The sequence below is a fragment of the Anser brachyrhynchus genome (assembly GCF_964034855.1).
Source record: "Anser brachyrhynchus genome assembly, chromosome: 1".
Taxonomy (NCBI): domain Eukaryota; kingdom Metazoa; phylum Chordata; class Aves; order Anseriformes; family Anatidae; genus Anser; species Anser brachyrhynchus.
Genome location: NC_137694.1, coordinates 178,528,196 through 178,547,112, shown reverse-complemented (window position 1 = coordinate 178,547,112; position 18,917 = coordinate 178,528,196). Strand labels below are relative to the sequence as shown.

The 18,917-nt window shown below is 37.1% G+C and overlaps 1 long non-coding RNA gene across 1 annotated transcript in view; it reads right to left on the bottom strand.

Annotated features, from left to right (window-relative positions):
• Positions 1 to 18,217, bottom strand: part of LOC308187593 — a 51,417-nt gene extending 33,200 nt beyond the window's left edge. The window contains exon 1 of the long non-coding RNA XR_013944812.1: positions 17,872 to 18,217. This is a non-coding gene — a long non-coding RNA (uncharacterized lncRNA). The remainder of the gene's footprint in view (positions 1 to 17,871) is intronic.
• Between the last annotated feature and the right edge of the window lie 700 nt (positions 18,218 to 18,917).

Below are 18,917 nucleotides of genomic sequence, written 5' to 3'. Positions count from 1 at the left end.
AAATGGGGACTAATGTTGAATTTTTCTCATTTTTCTCAATGTGTAGAAGAGAATGATCAAATTAGGGTGTGTGTTTGCAGAGATTGTTGAATTAATTTATGAATAAACAATTCACTGTATTCTTTGTTGCATCTGTACTTTACCTCCAATACTACAGGGTCCCATGAGACAAAAGTACCACAAAATCAGTGTTACATGGATTCCTCTTTTAATTACTAGGAAAGGTGAAACTTGTTCATGTGGGATTCAGTAAGGGCTTGCAGGAGGGCCTGCTAAATCAACACTATTTGCATTGTTCTCTTTTCCCCTGAGATTTGTTCTCTTAACCTATCTAACTGAATTGTTCATTCAACACTACCTGAAATTATATGGAAGTTCTGTATATAACTTCAGTTACCTTTTCTATATCAGTCATCAAATTCTTCCTTTAATAACATCTGTGCTGTTACGTTAAATGTTGTGAAATGCCTCAAATGGCTCAGAAGTCATTATGGCAGTCATTGACCCCACATATTAATTTTGGAATGTATGACTCTGTGACCTCAACATCCTTTGAGTGAAATGCATTTTTTTATTATTATTATTATTTTCCTGACAAATTAGTGTGAGATCAGTCTTATCCCCTTGTAAAAACAGCTTTCTTTTACCAGGATGTAACAAGCTGAATTTGCATACTAAATGGTACACATTTTGTGGCTTGTGATGATGAATATTCTTTCAAGCATTAATTAAGCACTCAACACCTATGTGTCTGCACTTATTACATGTGATTTTAGTGGTGAACATACCTTATTCAAGTTTTATTCGAATCATGTTAACAACATTTCATTCATTCTCTTGTACTACTGAGATTTCCCGCATTGAGATATAAGGAATGAAAGCAGTTGGACAAGCAGGCGGTAAAAGGAAATCATCCTTTTAGCACCAATCCAAGAAATATCTTGGGCTCTACATTATAAAGATGCCTTCCACTTGAGCACTGTAAAGATAACCAGAAACCACATCCAACCAACTAAACAGGATAAAAAGAAAACCAAAGCATCAAAAGGGAAACTGAATTTAGTGGTTGTGTCTGTAGGTGCAAAGCCTACTCTGTGATTACTGCACACCCATCTAAGTACAGCAATAAATAACTGCCATTAGCAAAAAAAGAGGCAGACCATATCAGTTAGGTGCTTACTGTGCACTTGTGTAGCAAAAATACTTAATATAGATAAATTATAAAGTGAATGCATGTTTGACATCTTTTGGTCCATTTTCTTTGAAATATGCACTTAAATGTTAATATTAGATTCCATAAACAAGCATAACAAAAAGGGCACCCGCAATAAAGATGAAAGAACATGAAAGGCCTGGAGTTGACAGTATAAGTACCAAATCTGATAGAGCATAGCAGTTACAGAAACATAAAACATGTTGAAAACATAATAATTATAGCTGGTTAGAGATCAAAGAGATATGTGCAATAAAAGCAAACATAAGCAATCAGATAAGACACATTAAAATAAGAATTCTGCTGTAAACGTGAATGATAGCTATGGGATAATATTTAGCTGACATTATTGCATTCAAAATAAAAAAAAAAAGACTGATCTTTTTTATTTCTTTGCTTACTTCTGTTGCTTAAAATTAAGTTATGCTTTGAGCATGAATGTACATATATGTAGTTTTTATGCTTTGAGTATGTATGCACATACATATGTGCATACATGAACACACACATACATACACATATTTGTGTATGTGCATGTGCATAATTCTTAAGACTATTTAAGGTGGAAGTTCGTATGATGTATTGTGAATACTTGATTACACCCAAGAGAAAATATTGTATAACCTATGGAAGTCTAGACTTCATTGTTCTATGATTGTCCTTTAAGTGATGATATAGGTGTATGATTCTTTAAATCTCAGCATAATAGGGAACCTACAAGGCAAACTATTCCTATTAGACAGCAAGGTTCATCAATAGCATGTTTTTTCTTGAAGAAATATCCTCCAGGACAGAATTTGTCAGATACTCTGATATAATAGTTATATTCAGCTACACAGGATCAACCTCAGAAGGTCTTGAACACTGGATGCCTTCTGATAAACTTTAGAAACCATTCCAAAACCAAAATGAATTCCACCCAAGACATTTTTGTTTATGTCCATTAACTCTAACAGGTCATAAATTGATCATCTTGTATTGTGAAAGCCGAGATGCATCCTTTAGCAGCCCAGCAACATATAAACCAAACTGAGCTATTGAAAATAATGATGTGCTGCTACTTCTCTCACACAGAACTGCTAATATAAATGTTACATAGATATGTAACATACTTGTATATGGATGGGTCTTTTTTTTTTTTTTTTTTTCTTTTTCCTGTGGCAGGAAGACAATGTAGGGCCATATATTCTCAGCCCTCTGTGAAAGGTGTAATTCTCTCAGATATTGCCAAGACAGTAATGTTTCCTGGAAGATCTGGCTAGTAGGCCAATTAGAAGATTTTGAGTTACAGAACGTTTAAATAACATTTGAGAATGTTCTAATAAGAACCCATGATAATAATTATAAAAAGAAAAACTCGTACTCGGCTCTGGTGAGGCCGCACCTCGAGTACTGTGTTCAGTTTTGGGCCCCTCGCTACAAGAAGGACGTCGAGGTGCTCGAGAGAGTCCAGAGAAGGGCTACAAAGCTGGTGAGGGGTCTGGAGAGCAAGTCTTACGAGGAGCAGCTGAGGGAGCTGGGATTGTTCAGCCTGGAGAAGGGGAGGCTCAGGGGTGACCTCATCACTCTCTATAGGCACCTTAAAGGAGGCTGTAGCGAGGTAGGGGTTGGTCTATTCTCCCACGTGCCTGGTGACAGGACGAGGGGGAATGGGCTAAAGTTGTGCCAGGGGAGGTTTAGGTTGGATGTTAGGAAGAACTTCTTTACTGAAAGGGTTGTTAGGCATTGGAATGGGCTGCCCAGGGAAGTGGATGAGTCACCATCCCTGGAGGTCTTTAAGAGACGTTTAGATGTAGAGCTTAGTGATATGGTTTAGTGGAGGACTTGTTAGTGTTAGGTCAGAGGTTGGACTCAGTGATCTTGGAGGTCTCTTCCAACCTAGAAGATTCTGTGATTCTGTGAAAAAAATCATATCATATGGTCATACATTGTGATACTTTTGAGTTTCTGAAAAATAATTTTTCTTGTTCAGTTTTCCAAACTCACAAATATGGAGAAGGGTAAAAACTGGAAGCAGCAGTAGCTTGTATTAAATACTTTAAACCAAGGTTTCCTAATATTATGTATGTTCAGTTATTTGTATGTCTGTTTTTAGTTTCAGTTATTCAGGACTTTTTAATATAAGAAAAGAAAAAAAAAAAAAAACACCTTCCAACATATTTCAGCAATCATTTGTAACAAAATAGTTTTAGCTTTATTTATTTCTTTAGAAAGTCTGTGTAGAAAACATTTATTTTACTGTTATATCCTGCTTAAAAAGACTATTCTGTCCTGCTACTGAGTTACTTCTCTTTTTCTCTGATCCCTGTGGCCAAACAAAGCAAAGGTTGTTTAAGTTCCCAGCAACTGCCAGGCTGTGCAGATGTTTTGTCTTTGCTAAACCTAGTCAATAGTAAGAGATAGAAACCCAAGAATGCAAAGAAAGAACTGTGGAGGACTGAACATGAAGAAAGTTTTCTAAGCTAAAATATTTTAGGATTTCCCAATGCCAAATTACTTTGTTTTTCTTTTTATGCTGATTATTTTGGAGTGCCATACAGCAGTATGTAAACAAGTTAGCATCAATAGCAAAGCAGCAGAATTTAGAAAGTTCTTATTTTTTTTCTTCTCCTTTTTCTACTGACTTAGAAGTTCTCTTATATTTACAACATATAATTCTGCTTGATCTGAAAATACAATTCCAAACACATAAATCCTCTGAAGTACTACTACTGTAATTAAAAAAGATGATTTCCTTTTTTTCCTCATCCTCCATACTGCCTAATTTACCGAACATTGTTTTGTTTGTTTGTTTGTTTGTGTGAAGTTTGTGTGTTAGTGAAAAGGAAGAGGTTGCCTTCTTCTTCCTCCCCAGTATATATGCTACTTTATAGAATAGGTTGTTGGGACAATTTCTATTTATCATATAGAATACTGAAGTTGCCATCAGAACACCTGAAATTTATGGTAATGCTGAATTTGAAGAGGACATTCTTTGTCATGGCAAACCTGATCTAGTGGGTGGCATCCCTGCCTGTGGCAGGGGGAATTGGAACTAGATGATCTTTAAGGCCCCTTTCAACCCAGGCCATTATTCTATGATTCTATGATTTAAAACATAGTAAATATTTTATTATTATTATTTATTATTATTATAAATATTTGTCCAGCAAATTCCGTGTCCTTGTTCCAGTTAGGACAGAGTTAATTTTTCCTCATAGTAGCTGGTAGGGTGCTATGCTTTGGATTAGGATGAGAAGAGCGCTGATAACATGCTGATGTTTTAATTGTTGCAGAGCAGTGTTTACACCAAGCCAAGGACTTTTCAGCTTCTCGCTCTGTCCTGCCAGCGAGCAGGCTAGGGGTGCAGCAGGAGCTGGGAGGGGACAGACCCAGGACAGCTGACCCAAACTGGCCAAAGGGGTATTCCATACCATCTGACGTCATGCTAAACAATATATAGGGGTGGCTAGCCGGGGTGGGGGGGCCGGCTGCTCGGGGATAGGCTGGGCATCGGTCAGCGGGTGGTGAGCAATTGCAATTGTGCATCACTTGTTTCTTACACATTATTATTATTAATACTATTATCATTATCACTATTATTATTATTATTATTGTTATTATTATATTCCTGTCTTAATAAACTGTCTTTATCTCAACTCACCGGCTTCACTTTCCCGTTTCTCTCCCCCATCCCAGAGAGGGAGGGGGGAGGGTGAGCGAACGGCTGTGTGGTGTTTAGCTGCCAGCCGGGCTAAACCACAACATTCCGTCACAAAACATGAAAAAATAATGAAATATGAAAGTCTTAAAAATTACAAAAGAATAGATAGAAATCTGCAACATGGTTCAGAATAAGGGTCAAAAATGAATTTCATTATCCTTCCTCATCAAATGCATTGAAGGTTATGGAGGCTGTAACTGCAGTCTCTATAAAGATTTGTCCTTTAATGGTGTAAATAACAAGGAAATAGGCAGGCAAGCACACACAAAGGCTAGAAGTGGACAGTCAGAACTGGGTGTGTTTTTGACTAGGAATAACAAATTTTGTTCCCAATAACATCTAGAAAACCTACTGAAATTTAAAATGGGTCAAATTTATCCCAGAATAGCCATTTCAGTCACATTTCTTTCTAACCTCTCTTTAGGCAGTATCACAAAATTGTCAGAAAAGTTTAGAGTATTCTATACATGTCAACTTTAAAGTTCTGAAACTGATGTAGATTTTACCTGTTCTGTTATGTTTTTCTGGTAGTAGAAGAGGAATTGATAGGAGATAGGATCTCATTTATTTCTCTGCTGCTGGGTGACATTAATTTACACTTTTTTTTTAACTTTTTTTTTTTTTTTAGTTTCTGTATAAAGTGGCTTACTAGACAGACAGATAATTATTCATGGATGATAAAATATGAATTTGGTGCAGAAATCAAATCATTCCTTTGAGCTCTGCTCTTGAGGACTTGAGGACTTAGCTCCTCATACATTCAGTAAAGAGGAAAACTGCGATAATTATTTCATTATAATTTAAGTCCAAATCAGTCTACCATTAATATCTTTTCTTTGATTTCAATATTCCAGGAATAACCCACATGTGTGCCTCAAAGAGTACCTTTTGTCAGCAAAAAAAATGCTGATTTTTCTAAAGTACTCTTTTATTCCACAGGAACATACTACTTTTATTAAAAAAAAAAAAAAAAAAAAAAAAAGTGTTAGGAGCACTGTCTTAGAATCAGGACAAAAATCCTGCTCAGAATAGAGGAAATACTAATCAACATTAAAAATTCAAAGAGAGTGAATATGACAATGAACAATTATTAGGAAATATAACACTTTATTTCAAAGTTATTATCTCTGTAGTGCAGATGTGGGTTTGACATCTTTGCCTACTACCTTGCAGGTGAGTCCCCTAAACACAGTTTTAAGACCCATTCTGGGGTTTGGTCCTGTCTTGTTTTTTTTTGGGGGGGGGGGGGGGGGGCGGGGGGGGGAAGGGAGAAAGAGAGTGAAAAAGAAAAAAAAAAGAAACCAAAGAAAGCCCATAATTATTCTGTGTTGTCCAACAGTCAAGGTGCAGAATGTGCTTTGAATGTGTCTTATTGTGAAATAAATTTTCTCTGTGGTTCATACATGGACCCTGATCTTCTGAGCAGCCATGTGAAAAGCAGCCATGAAAGTGAAACGCTCTGTGTCATGTGAATAGGAGGACAATAATTACTCCTTGGCAGAGTTTGAATATAGCCTTTGCTTTGCCTGAATCAGAAAAAGGATTCAAAATGAGTTATCTTTCATCTCACTTTAATGCACTAACTGTTGTTCTGTTAAAGGAGCACCATCAGGTTCTCAGGAGAAAAGGCTTATATCTTTTGTCCCATGGACACGATTTGAGTCAAGACCTTAGACTAACCAGTCTTCAACATTTCATACCGGCTGCGTCAAAAAGTATTTCTCATCACAATTCTTAAGTATCTAGCTCTCTTGCTGTATCATATAATTGGAAATCCCAAGTACCACTGTGAACTAAAAAATAAAGGATTCCAAAATAAATTCCACCAAAATGTTGAGTTGACATTTCTACTGTAGAACTTCCCTTTGCAGAACTTCCCTTTCATCCTTAGCTGTCAGTGGTTAGCACTCAAAAGACAAGATATTTATATGCGCTTCTTGCTAACACTCTTTCATGGCCATTGTAAGTGGACAGTAACAACATCCTGAAACAGAACTCCCAGCTGATGCTACAAGAACTTTTCAGCCACATTAATCACTCTGTTGAAGTTTGGCTGGTGATACCTTGCATACAGCTAAATAAATAAACACGCACATCAATAACTTGTTCAACCACATGCAATTCTACTTACCACATGACTGAACATACTATTGATTTTAAACTAACAGCTATCCAGATTTTTCATCAATCCAACTGTACTGGTTGCTTCTATTCTTCTCTCTCTTCTGGTCTTGTTTCTTTCACCTTTTCTCTGGATTGCAAATTTTTATTTTTCCTTGATCCTCTCTGCCCAGCTTTCACTGGTAAAGTCAGAAGTAGGTGATTTGTCCCTTTTTCCAGTGATAGATTGTTTTAGACGATGTGTAATTTACAAGTCAGAAATCCCACATATGAGGGAACAGGTTTTTTTTTGTTTTGTTTTGTTTTGTTATTTAAGGCATTCAGGGTCACTTAGGTGCAGAACAATTCCTGACACAGTATTCACAGTATTTTCTCCAATTAAAGAAAATGTCACTGATAATGTTTTGTTGGAAACAAAGAATCCCTGGAAAACATTATCCAAAGTCAGGTTTCTTAACAGCAGAATTTTGTAATTGAAGGAACTGGCTACAGAAAAATAAAGAAGTTTCCACTAAGGTCAGTTAGAATAGACTCACCATCACACTAAGTATTAAGTAAAGAATGGATGGCCTTGCAGTGGTGGAGAAATGGGAGAGATAACTAGAAGACTTTCCTATTTCCCATTTCTTTTTTTTTTTTTTTTTTTTGCATGTTTGCAGCAGATGAGGAATTCATATAAAACCAAAAGGATGACTGTCCAGTTGTGTAAGAAAAAGGGCAGGGAGAGAAACTTGATGATTCAAGACTCCTTGTAAAAAAGAGAGATTACAATGTAAATGCAGAGCTTGAGGCTAAAATCTTATTTTGCAAAGAAAAGCCCTGTAAGCATTTCTTTTTCATCTTGCTATTGAAGAAGCTTTGTACTGTAAATATCATTGTATTTGGAGAGCTCAGCATCTGTTATTCTTTCATATTGATTAAAATACTTTAAATATCAGGACTCATGTGACCAAGAAAGTATTAGCTTGAAGTAAACTGTTGCTCGCTTGCCACTAGCTGAAGACATTACAGTATTTAAAAGGTAAGATGGGCATTTTTCCTGCAGGGTGAACAAGTGGTGAATAGAAATAGGCAAATGGATTTTGTCAGGAGTGTGAAATATGCATTCCTTGAAGGCTGAACATTTTTTTTTTTTCCCCCAGGAAGATTTAACGTTAAAATCATGATTTATCCTGATCTATACATAGGAAGCGTTCTTACAATCTTTCGAATTTTCATCTTCTAACTTTTCAAAAATTACATTTCCTTTTAGTTATTTCTATATTAAACTTTTCTTCATCTAACAGTTTAAAACAGAAACCAGGTTTCTACAATGAAACTATTCCAATCCCATGATATTTTCAGATTTACACTTTTGTCAGTAGAGAAAAGTTTCACCCTTACTGGGCAGACATAGGGAAGCAGTAAACTATCTGAGATTAAACAGAAGCAGACAAGTTGATCTGCCACAGAGATTCAATAAAGTGATGTCTGTAAAGCCTAGAGCGGGCATCTCATATTCTAATATTTGTACTTGCAGAATGAAGTATAATCCCTTGGTGTTTTTAAGCAGCAGTTATGTGAATGCATTCATTGTGAATCCCTTGGACCATTTCAGCTCTAGAACATACTGGCAAGTGAGCGGTCAGTTGCACCAGCTATTTGTATTGTGGTGAAAAACAAGGTGTTATAACTCTCCTGTGCCTCGGGGCCAAAGCTGAACTCAAACTTCAGAACCTGACAGCAGCCACAGGCTTAATGGCTTGTACCCATTGCTGGATGATGCCTGTTGTGTGAAAGGGGGTTGTGGCTCTCCTGAAATGCCAGAAGGCATTTTGGGCAGGCATCCATTGCAAAAAGGCATCCGCTCCTGGTCTTATTTATTCTTTTTGAAGACTAAGTGAGTATTCAGTAGAGGAACATAGGACATAGTTTAAATTTTGGAAAGGAGAAGAGAAGATAGAAGCTGATTTCGGGCTGTATTTCCACAGCCTTTCTCTATCATGCAAGGGAGAGAAACCTGTTGACTGTGTATGAAAAACAGAGCATGGGAGACTGACATGATAATCCCTCTTGCAAGCAAAAGGGTAAAAAAAAGTGTCTAGAGAAGTGGAGAGAATGATCAAATCTTAGACCAGGAACAAAGGGGAATAAACTGTTCTGTGAAAGGAAATAAAACAGATCAAAAAGGGGAGCAAGTGGTCATGGCTGAGTCATTGTCTGTTTACTAGTTTACTCCTGAGTTTTTACAGCTCTGAGTCAGAAGCCCTAGGGAAATGTAAGAAACAAGTTTTTTACAAAACTTGTCCATCCACTGCTGATATGCTTGTATGAGCTGCTGAATGCAGTAATGACAACAAGGTCCTGGAAATTTTGACTTTGCCAAAGAACTTAAAGAACTTATTGAGTCTAATTTCCTTACACTGTAAATAGATGCACTCTAGATTTCACGGAATCTGACTTAGGTTTACAGGCAGACTCCACAAGCAGAATTTGATATTTTTTTATTTTTAAAATGACTGCATAGCACTTGTATTAAGTACAGTTAAGCTCCTCCTGTGAGCTGAAGACTGGGAACATGACAGCTTACAAGTATGACAAAATGTCTATTTAGGTTTTAGAAATCACTAATTAAAAAGTCTAGTTTAAGTATATATCTCCTCCTCCGTCCCTCCGTCCCTCCGTCCCTCCGTCCCTCCGTCCCTCCGTCCCTCCGTCCCTCCCCCCCTTCCTTCCTTCCTTCCTTCCTTCCTTCCTTCCTTCCTTCCTTCCTTCCTTCCTTCCTCCCTCCCTCCCTCCCTGCCTCCCTCCCTCCCTTCCTTCCTTCCTTCCTTCCTTCCTTCCTTCCTTCCTTCGTTCCTTCCTCCTTCCCTCCCTGTCTCCCTTTCTCCCTGTCTCCCTCCCTTCCCTCCTTTTCTTTCAATGTGCATGATCTTGGCAGATGCAACACATGAACTGTAGGAATACCATGCCATTCTAAGGATTCAGCTGGAACCTGGAAGGACACCTGAATTTATATAGCCATTTACTTTGGGACAAAATAATCATATTAGCTCTGGCAGCATGTCATTACAATGTTTCCTGGGTTGCAATTTTTTTCTAGGGCATGAAGTTTATCTGCAGTGATGCTTGTGAAATGACACAGACTACATTTTTTGATGATTTAGATCATAAGGGACTCTGACAGAGAGTTATGGTGAATGGAGTTAAATCCAGTTGGAGACTGGTCACAAGTGGTGTCCCCAGGGGCTCAGTATTGGGACCAGTTCTCTTTAATATTATTATCAGTGATCTGGACAAGGGGATCGTGTGGATTTTTTTTTGCAATTTCTTCCATTATTTCAGTTTCAATAGTAAATTTCCTAAGTGTTAGAAAATCCCAGTCAGAATTCCACTGAGCATTTCAAATTCCCTCAAAGTCAGACTTCTTGACATCAAATCTAGTGTACTTCTTTCTCTGCTAAGAAGCCTCATTAGTAAAATCAAATCTAAAGATTTTGTTTGCTGGATACTTGATGGTCTCAACATCAACCTTATTTATACCTGTCTCGAGTCACTGGATTATATGTAAAGTTTTCTCTAATAGTTGTCTCTAGTCATGTATACTATTTGGTAAAAAACAAACGAATAAACAAACAACAAACTCAAACAAAAATACCACTGTTCCTTTCCCCCACCTCTTTTCTGACAATCCATAGTTCCTTGGAAAGAAAATTACTCCCATGTTTTTGCATAATTTTCATCAAAATCAGGATCGGGGTAATTGCAGGTCTCTTGATAAAGATTAAAGCCAAGCTCTAACAGGTCACGCTGAGCGTACTGCCATATCTTGTCTAACTGCACAAGAGATCTGTAGCTACATCAGTGAATTACCTGACTGCCTTTATTATCCAAATTTCTATCAAAACTTTCTCTACTGTCATTCCAAGTGTTTATGCCATTTTTCTCAGCAGATTCTATTTCATTTCTCAGTAATGTTGCTATTCTTGCCTTCTGTTTTTTCCCCATCTGTGCGTTACGTCCTGACACTTTAGATCATCATGCTCTGTATTGATTCAGTAAAGTGCACTGTTCCACTCATTTCATATTACACATATAAGTGAAAATCAACAAAAATATTTGTGGGAAGTGAGGAGGACTGACAAATATGTCATTCTCAATTCTCAAGTTTTTCACTGATTAATTGGCAAGCACTCAGCAACATGAGTAATGATGGTGGTTTCACAACTGCCTGTAGATGCCTTACTGAATAGGATTTTGGTGCTAGAGTCCCTAGTGAAATAAATGGAAATTAGTACTGTAGTCCCTAAATAGCTTTGAATTTCTGCTGCCTGTAATAAGTACCAATAAGACAGATACAGCTTTCTCAGTGTTGTTTATATAAGTGTGAAGAAAACACAGCAACTTATAAACTTACAATGAGCTGTGGAATGAGAAAGAATGTTAGTATCTGATCCTTCAAATTCTTATGCTTGATCTGGTCTGTAATAAATAAGTACCTAAAAACATTGATTTTGAGCATTTTCTGATTTTATTTTTTATTTTTCTTACTGTGTTTCAGACTCTTTCTGTAGATGGCATCTTTCCAGGAAGATCTTTTTCAGTGGTTTCACAACTGTTATGAACCATATGTTCTGTAACCAGAAGATCCAGAAGTCCCACAGTCTACAGATCTGATGTGGAAATTCAGAAGCTTCAGTGGATGCAAGGATTCCCATGACACTCACCTGAAAGAGAATGATCTATGTTCAATCCCTAATGGAAAATAAACAAACAAACAAATAAATAAATAAATAAAAGCTTGAAAAAATGTCAATATCAGGGAAAATACAAATTCCATAGTCAGCAGATTTTGATGGAAGTTTATCAACAAGCTCCATTCAAAATCACAATATACTATAATGTCCTTGAAAGAAAAGAGTGAAAATTTCATCTATATAGTTCTTTCAAAAGAAAATAAAACCAGTAAATGTTTGTACTTATAACCTGAGCAACTTTTTACTATTTCAAGTGAGAACATGGATTCTTATCCTAATAGTTTTTATTTGCTCAGACACATTAAATTTTTTGCTTATTTTTAATGTCAAATTAATGTGCTTTTTATCAACATTTTCCATTAAATACTGATGATACATTGCTTTTTTTTCTTAGCATAAAAAGCAATTGTATTTTTTATGTTTATTATTATTATTAAATATCTTTTATAGTTGCATTCTGTTTTGTTCAATACAGTGCTGAGTATCTTTTCATGTTTTGAACATCTACAGCATATTTTTGACCTAGGAGAATTAAACAACCTTAAGATTTGTGCACCTGATGCAGCAACATAGATATATTACTATTAGATGTCAACATTTATCCCCATAGTTAATGCTGCATGGCATCTTAGTTTCCACAGCTATTTATAAATCTGTGTAAAAGGTTTCTTGAATAAATAAATAAATAAATAAAAATAAAATAAAAAATAAACAGACATCACTATGCTATTCTTTTCTGACGTACAGAAGATACTTCTTTACCAGAAAAAAAAAAAAAAAAACACCAAAACACCTTTCTTATCCAACTTTGTCAACAGAATAGATATTATAAGTTGAACATATATTTGGTATTACACGTAGTCGTCAATATCCGTGAAATGTGAGTGAAGAAGAGATGCCAAAGAACAATGACTTCCTACACATAGATGGAGCACATATTAGCAGCTACACCACCTGCAAGGCAATAGGACACCAGTAAATTACTCCTTCTCTATCTTGTGCTCTTCTTTCAAAACTCACATGATTATATAATAAGATATTAAATGATCCAAGGGGTTGTTTAATTCATAGGGAAATATTAGGAAAGCAAATTATCTTTCAGAAGGAGCTGCTATGCCAGTGCTAGGGCTACAGTGTGGACCAAGCTTATGTTTTCTCCCTTTGAATCTACTCATTTCCACAATTTGCAGAAATTTAAGCAATAAGTACAACCTCAGTCACATTATGGACTGCTTCAAAAGCTTTACAGTGATGGAGCATCTATGTACACTGGCCACATGCTTCTTATTTGCCTACAAAAAACACAGTGGCCCACTTTTTAAGTTGGCTTTAGACTGCTACTCCCTTCTGTGGTATAATAAATACTACCTTAGCCAAAAATATTTTCTGCTGATCTAAAAATTTTGTAGTAGTCTCTAAATTTTTAATTTCAGTTCATTTAGTTCATATTTGTTTTAGACCTTTGGCTGAAATACATGTGTTATACCAGCTTAAGTTACATTCACTGGCTGAACCTCAGTTAATGTGTGTGCACTCTTAACCCAACCTGTTGTGAGACACCATACTTTTTTGCAAACTTCAAAGGAATAAGTTGCATTAATCTGCATTACTGGGTAAGTGAGACAGGACACGAAAAAAGTGGTTGGGTTGTGCTTGTGCTTCTTAAGTCAGTAATGTGTGTCTGAGCCTTCCATCAACCCCTGAAAATGCCAAATGCCCAATGTTCATGATAGTGATCATGAAAAATATATCAAATATATGTCAACTTTTATGAGAAAATGATGCTTGTAAAATATACAGTGAAGTCTCAGCATTTCTTTATCCCTCCTACTAATTCCATGTTTCTCCGATTGTTTCCTGGAATAATGTTCTTTTCTTCATTGACTTTAAAGTTATAGAAGATCTGGAACATGAACAGTTACTCATTTCATTAATATATTCTCTTTTCTATCACCTCTCCTTACGGTCACTGGTCTTTATGTCAGCTTGTTTCTCTTATGCTACACCTCTAATACACTTACCCTACCACTTACATGACTGCTTGTCTTCCTCTGTCACTTCTTCTAAGACTAAAAACGGTCACGTGTGCCATCAGTGAAGCTCACATTCATTTATCATTCTGAGGCAGGCTGATATTCCTTCTAAAATCGGATCCCTTTAACACTACGGTCAACCCACGCTTGCACTAAGCATTTATAAAACCATAGAATCATAGAATATCCAAAGTCAGAAGGGAGCATCAAAAATCATTGAGTGCAACGCCTGTCTCCACACAGGATTACTTAAAAATTAAACTATTAGTTAGAGAGTGTTGTCCAAATGTTTCTTGAACTCCAGCAGGCGTGGTGCTGTGACCAGTTCTATGGGGAGCCAGTTCCAGTGCCTGACCATCCTCTCAGTGGAGAACCTTTTCTTAACATCCAGCCTGAACCTCCCCTGTCGCAGCTTCATGTCATTTCTGCAGGTCCTATTATTGGTCACCAGAGAGAAGAGATCAGTGTCTGCCCCTCCATTCCCCTTGTAAGGATGTTGTAGACTGATATGAGGTTGTCCATATTCTCCTTAAAGGTGATTAATCCTATTTGTAATACCTTTCCCTTTTCTAAATGAAAAAAAAAGAAAAAAAGTGGGGAAAATGCTGTTTGTGATCAGTGCTCCTCAGGCAGGTGACCTCCTGTCTTTTTCTTTCTTGTTGATGCATAAGTGCTACACTATCCAAGCAATGAATTCCTTTTCATCCAAATTTGTGGGGGAGGACATTTTTTTGTTAGGACATTAAACTGTAACTGTATAGGCAGGGGTTAAGTTACTGCCTTTGTTGCAGATTTTCTGACTAATTGTGTGTAATTCACCATTTCTCTATATCTTAGTTCCAAGTGAGTAATATGGAAGAAAAATGTTTATTTCTTTCATCTTTTGTCAGGATGTTTGGAAAGAGAATCACGTTCTCTGTAACACTTTTAATAAAATTAGACCTTGGTATCATTTCTGACTTGAACAAAAATATTAAATTTTAATTAAAATTAGCTGATTTCATTATTTATTTATTTATTTATTTATTTATTTATTTTCTTGGGGAGAGCAGTAGCTGTGGTCTTTTCTGCATAGTTCTCCTGAAGAATTCTGAGTAATCAGTGGTATTCTTCCATGCTTTTGTGTGCTTTTTTTCTGACACACAAGTTATATGAAGATACTTCTTTCAACAACAACAACAACAACAAAAGTTTAAATAACCTTTTAAATGAAATATTGCAATAGTCCAGCATTTTAAGGATGAAAGTGCAGTTTTCTGAAAGGTCAATTCACTCCCTGAAAATGTTTTCAGTTTAGACAATACGTTATGAACTTTGTGGAATCTAGTAGCAATTTTCAGCACCACTAACAATAGCAAGTAAATTTCTGTCATTCACAGTAAGATGGCAATGTGGTGACATTTGAAGCTTGACTATATGTGCTTTGAGTAACTGCATGAAACTGCTTGCTGAGTGGAGAGAGCCTTTCCCTGGTTAACTGAATGAATTTTAGATATAGGTGAAAAATAAAACCAGAACAGTTTATAAAGTGATTGCAAGTCATCAGTTGGCTGGCAGTTTCCCTTACCCTCATTTAGCAGATAAGAATTGAAATATATCAAATTAATAAATCCCAAAGAAACTAATAATCTCACATTTTCTGTACAATTGTATTTGACAGATGGTTTTATCTTTTGCTTCCAGTGAGCAACTACCATTATGTTTTATTTTCCAGATGTATGTCCTTGCTTTGTTAGAACTACAGCAGTTGCACTACACAGTAAAGCAATAAACTTATAAAACATTCTTCTGAAGTGCCTGCTTGTTTCATAATTCCACTTCCATATCTTTAGTTGTTCTAAAATATATTGAACTGTCAATGTGAGGGTCAGGAGATTAGAACAGTTTGTAGTTCCTCTGCCAATGCCTTTGTTTAACTCAGAAAATAAGCTGCACTACCAAGGGAGTGATGAAATCAAGGATACATAGAGTCACAAAGGCATAAAAATGTTAAACACTGCATACTGCAGACATTGGTTAAGAGGGAGAGTGGTATCTCCACATGTATTTACTTTGGGTATCCACCAGCGAACTGTCCTTATTAAAACTTATAAAGAATACGAAACAGCACACGAGGGTTTTGCAATAAAAAAAAATATAAAATAGTTGCTTTCTACTCTCAGAGCTATGGTCTCACAGAATCCTCTTGCTTTTGACCTTGAAATGCTACACACTTTGTCTGACCCTGCTTTATTGTCAATTACCTTGAAATTCATTTAATATTTTGCTTTTACCTAAAAATCAGCAAAGCTCATGGGAGTTTCTTAGAATTTTGTAAGCCTTTTCAGGGCTTTCATAATATTAAAGGCAAATGTTGCATGTTTTCTTGTAATTTCCTAGGAAACAGAGAGAATGAAAACAAGAGGTCTTTCAGAACTCCTAAAAGGATAAGAAAACATCTGATAGCATTTATTAATAAAAAAAATTTGGGTTATATTTCAATAGATGCTCATATTGACAGATAAAATTGACCCATTTGAAGTAAAACAGTGTTATGAGTAGGGATAATGAATTAGGAAGTTGTAATATTATTTAAAGTTTTTTTTAAGTTTTTGTGCTTATGGGAAAGACATATGCAGAGGGAAAGAGCATGCATGATGGGACTTTGTCAGGCCCATGGGATGAAAGTGTTACTATTATGAATCAAGAAGAAAGTAAAATTGTGGACATTTTAACTTATGCTCAGGTGTATACAACTGTGTGACAACAAGCCGAGACTTGTTATCTATGAAGCTCCATAAAGCCTCCAACAACACGGCCTTAAGGTCCAGGAATCCCTTCTGGTTCACAGTTTAAGTCTCAGAACTTTAGAGCTGTCAGTCCAAATGTAATGGCAGAGCCTAGGGGAAAACAGAAAAATTAAAAATCAAAACTTAATCATGGTCTCCACTTGTCCACTACACCATGCAAGGCACAGATCACAGCCCATCTCAAATCACATCAGAATCTTCTGAAAATGATGCTACACTGAAGAAAACGTGAAAGCTAAGGCCCAGAGAATGAATCATTAATATCTTCCTCCCTTTTCATCTAGGCTTACGGGCAGCCTCTTTTTAAGTGTTTATTCTACAATAAAGTTATTTTCCACTTTTTCTTACTTTAATAGTTACCTTTTTTGAAATGTTTAAAAAAAGTAAAGCAATGGAAATTGGGACTGAGAATTAAGAATCACACAAAGATCAAAGGCAGGTGTGACTTTCCAGTTAGCTTAGTGGTTAGAAACAACCTTGGAGGGAGGGAAGATGGTGAAGGCAAACTCAAACCTAAACTTGACTTTCTCTAGAAATCTGCACATGATGTCTGAATATAACACATCTAATTTTTTTTTTTTACCTAAGTTCTCCAATACAATGGTGTTTTGTTGTTGTTTTACATGTTCCCTTGTTGACAACCTCCTTGTGTCTAGATTATAACGTTGCCTTTTTCACTGTACTTGACAGATCAGCATTGCCCCAAACACATCCATTAAAATATTCTGCAAAGGTATCATTGCTTTGATGGTCACTTTTCTCTGAATTGTATTCTCAGCTTTTAACTCTGATTTGTCCATGAAACCATGTGTTCTATTTCAGATAATCACTTCTATGCTTATTCCTGTGCTGTGGCTCACACATATACGATTCATGTTATATGGTCTACACACAAATTGTTGCAGGCACAATGAGTGTGCCTTGCAAATTAATCATTGTTCTCTAAGGTCAGTAATTCTGTACATTTGAGGGAGAAAAAGCTGTTCATATTCACGTTTGGATTTTAACAGATTTTTTTAAATGATCAGTTTTCACATGTGTTGTGGTTTAACCCGGCTGGCAGCTAAACACCACACAGCCGTTCGCTCACCCTCCCCCCTCCCTCTCTGGGATGGGGGGAGAGAAACGGGAAAGTGAAGCCTGTGAGTTGAGATAAAGACAGTTTATTAAGACAGGAAAATAATAATAACAATAATAATAATAATAGTGATAATGGTAATAGTATTAACAATAATAATGTGTAAGAAAACAAGTGATGCACAATGCAATTGCTCACCACCCGCTGACCGATGCCCAGCCTATTCCCGAGCAGCCGGCCCCCCACCCCGGCCAGCCACCCCTATATATTGTTTAGCATGACGTCAGATGGTATGGAATACCCCTTTGGCCAGTTTGGGTCAGCTGTCCTGGGTCTGTCCCCTCCCAGCTCCTGCTGCACCCCCAGCCTGCTCGCTGGCAGGACAGAGCAAGAAGCCGAAAAGTCCTTGGCCTGGTGTAAACACTGCTCTGCAACAATTAAAACATCAGCATGTTATCAGCGCTCTTCTCATCCTAATCCAAAACATAGCACCCTACCAGCTACTATGAGCTACTTAACTCTGTCCTAACTGGAACCAGGACAGATATTTTGCAGTTGTTCAGGGGTGAATGTCCAAAACACTGGAGGTGACCACTGCTCTAGAAACCTGCCCATATCCTCCCACACTCCCTGCCACTCGCAACTATTAAGCAGGTCCAATACTTATACCAATTTTAGTTTAACACACTCTGGTCAGATTTGTCGATATCTCAACCCTTCGGGCCCCACGTTGGGCGCCAAAAAGACTGTTGTGGTTTAACCCGGCTGGCAGCTAAACACCACACAGCCGTTCGCTCACCCTCCCCCCTCCCTCTCTGGGATGGGGGGAGAGAAACGGGAAAGTGAAGCCTGTGAGTTGAGATAAAGACAGTTTATTAAGACAGGAAAATAATAATAACAATAATAATAATAATAGTGATAATGGTAATAGTATTAACAATAATAATGTGTAAGAAAACAAGTGATGCACAATGCAATTGCTCACCACCCGCTGACCGATGCCCAGCCTATTCCCGAGCAGCCGGCCCCCCACCCCGGCCAGCCACCCCTATATATTGTTTAGCATGACGTCAGATGGTATGGAATACCCCTTTGGCCAGTTTGGGTCAGCTGTCCTGGGTCTGTCCCCTCCCAGCTCCTGCTGCACCCCCAGCCTGCTCGCTGGCAGGACAGAGCAAGAAGCCGAAAAGTCCTTGGCCTGGTGTAAACACTGCTCTGCAACAATTAAAACATCAGCATGTTAT